The sequence below is a fragment of the Physeter macrocephalus genome, chromosome 1 (genome assembly GCF_002837175.3).
Source record: "Physeter macrocephalus isolate SW-GA chromosome 1, ASM283717v5, whole genome shotgun sequence".
Lineage (NCBI taxonomy): Eukaryota > Metazoa > Chordata > Mammalia > Artiodactyla > Physeteridae > Physeter > Physeter macrocephalus.
In genome coordinates, this window is record NC_041214.2 from 90934440 (window position 1) to 90939939 (window position 5500).

Here is a 5500-nt window from a genome sequence, read left to right on the forward strand (position 1 = left end):
GGTCCCATTTGTTTATTTTTGTTTTTATTTCCATTTCTCTAGGAGGTGGGTCAAAAAGGATCTTGCTGTGATTTATGTCATAGTGTTCTGCCTATGTTTTCCTCTAAGAGTTTGATAGTGTCTGGCCTTACATTTAGGTCTATAATCCATTTTGAGTTTATTTTTGTGTATGGTGTTAGGGAGTGTTCTAATTGCATCCTCACAGCAAGGAGAATTATGTGACCCATTCTGTTTCCTTTTTTTTTTTATTATGAGTGTCATGAAACTTAGGGGACAGATGTAATGCTTGACACGTTTGTAAAATTAGTTTAGAAAACCATTTTCCATATATTATCAGCTTTTATACAGTTTTAGTTTTTATTTTCTTGTGAGTGACTTTGGGTCCTTTTGGAAACAATCCTTGATGCTGGTTGAGCTGTGAAAGGATTATAGCCGGAAGTGGCCTAATCCGCTGGACAAAAGGATGGGCTCGGCGGAGCATCCCCGGCTCCTGTGGGCACAGGGGTGGGATGTGGGCCTGAGGCATAGGAGGAGCAGCAGGTGAGGAGGTGCCTCCTGCTGGCAGCCAGCGGAAGAGTGGCTGGCGAGGATGAGGTTCCAAGTGTGCTCCAGCTGGAGGTGGAGTCAGGGTCAAGCCACAGGTGCTTGAGCCGTTTACCAGGGGTCGAGAATCCTTGAGTAGAGGGACAGGAGACAGACTGAGCTTGCTGGGTGGAGAGCAGTTCCGCTGGGACCGACTGGCTTAGGCCATGAGAGACACAGAAACCATTACTCATAGGAACACCATCCTGCTTCCGCTCCCACCTGGTCCTGTGGCCACACGGGTTACCAGCGGCAAGTGGGTTCAGGTGGGGCTGGCACCCTTGGGATTAGCTCTCTGCTGAAGCTCCCTGTCCAGGTGGGAAAGAACATCTAGCCGCGGCACCGTAACAGGGTAAGGATTCCACCTCAGCCCACCCCTCTTCAGAGGGTCCAGTCACTCCCATTTCTTCTTCAACGTACACCACAAAGTGGGGGGGACCACCACCCTAGACTGAGCATCCACCCTCTAGATCTCCTGTGTAATGGAAGGGATGTGTAAGGACCTTTCCGCCTGAAAGTTCCTCTGCTGAAATTCCATCATGAGCATTTGATTTCCTTTGGGTTTACAAAGAATCTTTTACTAATACACCTTCTGGAAGGGCAACACATAATGGGCTCAGAGATAAGTCATTTGTTCCTTTGAGAGAATGGATTTACTGCATACTCTTGATATAAGTATTTGTTTCCCTCTTAAGGAATATATGAGATTTGCTGCTGGAGGGAATCAAGTTTGTGAAGGGGGGAGAAGGGGTGAACTTCAGGAGCCTGGACCAGGCTGACGGGTGGGCGCCGTGGGCTGCCTGCATGTGGGTTCTGCGGGACATGGGACGTGGGCTGGGTCCTGGGACAGTGGGGGGGCGGGGGCTCACTCACTCCTGAGGACAGTCTTCTCCCAGATGTGGGTACTTCCTCCCTGTCCTGTGGGCATCCCCTTCCCCTGGCTGTGTCATCAAAGCCCGGCCCCCTCCAGAGACCCCAGTGGCCTCCTGAGAGGCCTGCTGGGTGTCCTTCCTCCCTCATCCCTGCTAGGGCCTCTCCCCAGCGCCATCCTCCCTGGCTCTCCTGCATCTGTCCTCTGTGGAGGGAGGAAGCACCTTGTTCTGGTTCTCCTCGTAACCATTGTTCCTGAACTCTAAACCCACAGCCCCCGACATGTGGTCATAAAAGCAACGATTGTTGACCTTGGGACATTTCCACCAGCCTCTCCGGTGATAAGGTCCTCTGGCTGCCGCTTCCTCTCCCTGTTGCATGTCTGTCCCTGCCTCGGCTTTCCTGTCCTCCTTTCCGCCAGGCACCGTCTGGGTGGCTGCCAAATCGGCTGCCCCTGCTGCAGTCCAGAACACTTCAGGAGTGTCCCGGCTGAGGGCTCCCCACGGTGAGGCAGACCTCCAGGACTTCTTTCCTTGTCCTCTCAGCCCAGTTACCACAACAAACAGCAGAGGAGACATCGGTGAGTGGGCAGAGTTTAAATTGTGCTGTTGACCCCTCCCCCTCAGTCCACCCTGAGGAGCTGCCGGGGGGGAACTGTGTGCCTTCCTGGGCATCCGGGAGGGACCACAGCCCCCAAGGTGAGATGACACCTGGCCAGGTGCCCAGGCAGGTGGGGGCGAAGTCAACATGCTTTAGCATTATCTGTTGACCTTGGCTTAGCCGGTCAGAATTCTAGAACTGGTCAAGTCAGTGGGAGCCATCAGTGGAGCCAGCCAGGAATCAAGATTGATTAAGTGCCTGCTGGGTACCCTGGCCTCTGCTAGAAGCTATTCGTACTGCCAAACTGTGGTGCTCCGGCTTCCCGACTGCCCCAGACTTCTTCCTCAACTGCTCCAGGAGGCTGCTGTGATGAACTCCGTTTATTTTTGTTTGTTTGTTTGCTTGAAATTAATTAATTAATATTTATTTTTGGCTGCGTTGGGTCTTTGTTGCTGTACACGGGCTTTCTCTAATTGCAGCAAGCCGGGGCTACTCTACGTTGCGGTGCGCGGGCTTCTCATTGCGGTGGCTTCTCTTGTTGCAGAGCACGGGCTCTAGACGCACGGGCTCAGCAGTTGTGGCTCTCAGGCTCTAGAGCACAGGCTCGGTAGTTGTGGCGCATGGGCTTAGTTGCTCCGAGGCATGTGGGATCTTCCCGGGCCAGAGATCAAACCCGTGTCCCCTGCATTGGCAGGCGGATTCTTAGCCACTGTGCCACCAGGGAAGTCCCTCCATTCGGTTTTGTTGTTGTTGTTGTTGTTGTTGTTGTTTTTTGTGGTACGCGGGCCTCTCACCGTTGTGGCCTCTTCCATTGCGGAGCACAGGCTCCGGACGCACAGGCTCGGTGGCCATGGCTCACGGGCCCAGTCGCTCCGCGGCATGTGGGATCCTCCTGGACCGGGGCACGAACCCGTGTCCCCTGCATCGGCAGGCGGACTCTCAACCACTTCGCCACCAGGGAAGCCCCCTCCATTCGGTTTTGATTTCCCCTTTGACCCTGTGTTTCCTTGGCAAGCAGACCTCGTTGGGGTTGGCGCACAGGTAGAATTCCGTGTTAATGTGCACCCAGCTCTTCTGGGTGCTGACCAAGAGCTGCACAGACGTGGTCATCTCCACTCTGCTTAGTGCGAAGTCCTGTGTTAGGGTAACATAGAGTGAGTGTTTAGATGGGGACTTCTTTGGGCAGCTATCCAATGGTGAATAATATTTCAAATAATATTCTGAAATATATTTCTCAATAGTATTTCAAACATGTCAGTGATCTTTTGGGATTTCCTATGTGTTATTTGAGGGGGGGCGGGATTCATTGCTTTTTGCAGCTTTAGCCAGTGAGGGAGATGGGTTTTCTGTTGCCACCATGCTGACCCTCAGGCTTATAGTGCGTCAGGGGTCCTCAGCCAGTGTCAGCCAGGGGGCCATCTGTTCACTCTCAGTGCAAAGGAGGCTGATGGGGCCACAACCAATTCTAGTGAAGCAAAGAGTGTGAGAAGGAAGAGGAAGGGGAAGAGGAATTAGTGAAAGGAAGCGTGACCTGTGATTTTATAGCACTGATTGTTTTCCCCCATGGTTCTACAGGTGCTTTGAACTATGGCCCCATCACTGAAGTGAGAGAGTAGCCTCTTAGACTACTTGGAAAGGCAAAAAAAAGTGTGTAGGGACTGCTCTTTCATTAAGAAAATAAATCCTGTAACTTTAAAGGAATTTTTAAAAAATGACAGTGAGGTTGGACTCTAAAATGGCTGATAAAGAAAAAAAGTAGTGGTGTCCTACTGCTGCCTGAAAGAAAATACAGAACCTGCATCTGAGATGGGAGGCATTATTTTAGTATTCAGGGGCGGCTGGATCAAAGTGAACACTCTATGTCTGAGCATGGCTCCCTTGGAAAGTGAAGCCTTAAAGCCATGACTTTGTGAAGCAGCAGAGGCAGAAGATCAGAGGATGGAGAAATTAACGCAAGTCGCTTTATTTAAAAGGCAGGTTTGCCTCGGCTAAAACAGGGCTGAAGGTAGAGCCTCTAGTGCTGAGAGGGCTGTGCATGAAGCCCCTTCTGTGTAGTTACCAGATTTATGCTCAGAACAGGGAAGTTTGCAATGAGGAAAAGAGGACAGTCAAACTTCTGTTGTAAAACCTAGAGCAGATGGGGCTGCAGAAATCATCCAGTACTCTTTTTCCTCCTTAGTGAGGAAACAGGGCCTCATGAGCACAGCCGTTAACCTGGTCGGTGTAGAGGCTGCCCAGAACTCGGTGCCCTTCTCCAGGGTCCCTTAAAGTCTGAGCCAGTGGGCCCCTCATAGATGATGCAGGGACCTTTAGCAAATGTTTCTTTCTTTTTTAAAAAATTTATTTATTTATTTTTATTTTTTGGCTGTGTTAGGTCTTCGTTGCTGCGCGCGGGCTTTCTCTAGTTGCGGCGAGCGGGGGCTACTCTTCGTTGTGGTGCACAGGCTTCTCATTGCAGAACACGGGCTCTAGGCGCGCTGGCTTCAGTAGTTGTGGCACACGGGCTCAGTAGTTGTGGCACATGGGCTCTAGAGCGCAGGCTCAGTAGTCGTGTTGCACGGGCTTCGTTGCTCCGCGGCATGTGGGATCTTCCCGGACCAGGGCTCGAACCCATGTCCCCTGCATTGGCAGGCGGATTGTTAACCACTGAGCCACCAGGGAGGTCCCGCATGTGTGTATTCTTTTTCAGATTATTTTCCATTATAGATTATTGCAAGATATTGACTATTGTTCCCTGTGTTATACAGTAGGATCTTGTTGTTTATTTTATATATAGTGTGTATCTGATAATCACAAGCTCCTAATTTATCTCCCCTTCCCCTTTTCTAACTGTAAATTTGTTTTGTGAGTCTGTTTCTGTTTTGTAAATAAGTCATTTGTATCATTTTTTTAGATTCCACATATAAGTGATACCATATGAACTTTGTCTTTGTCTGACTTACTTCACTTAGTGTGATAATCTCTAGGTCCATCCATGTTGCTGCAAATGGCATTATTTCATTCTTTCTTATGGCTGAGTAGTATTCCATTGACTGGGTTTTATTGATCTGAACCTGTGGGGGTAACTAGGTGTGAAGGTCTGGCCATCTCTGGGGACAGTCTGTTGTGGAACAGCCTCAAAACCCCCTAAGGGTTGGGTACATTAGGAGTTAATCTGCGTAGGTAGAGAGATGAGTTTTCTGACAATCGGGAGTCTGGGATGAGATTTGGATCCTGTCCTGTCTCTTACACAGACATAATGAAACCAGAGGACCATTGGATCATAGGAAAGCATAGAAGCAGTTTCTGGATGGGACACTGTGAGAGCTTTGAAGAGATGGGAGGCCACCTTGAGGAGGCAGGACCAGAAGTTGAGAGCCCTCTGTAACAGAAGGGAGACTTGGGGTGTGGGATGAGAGTTTAAGCTGGTAATAAGCCTGCAAGCCAAGGATCCATCCCCTGGAGTTAT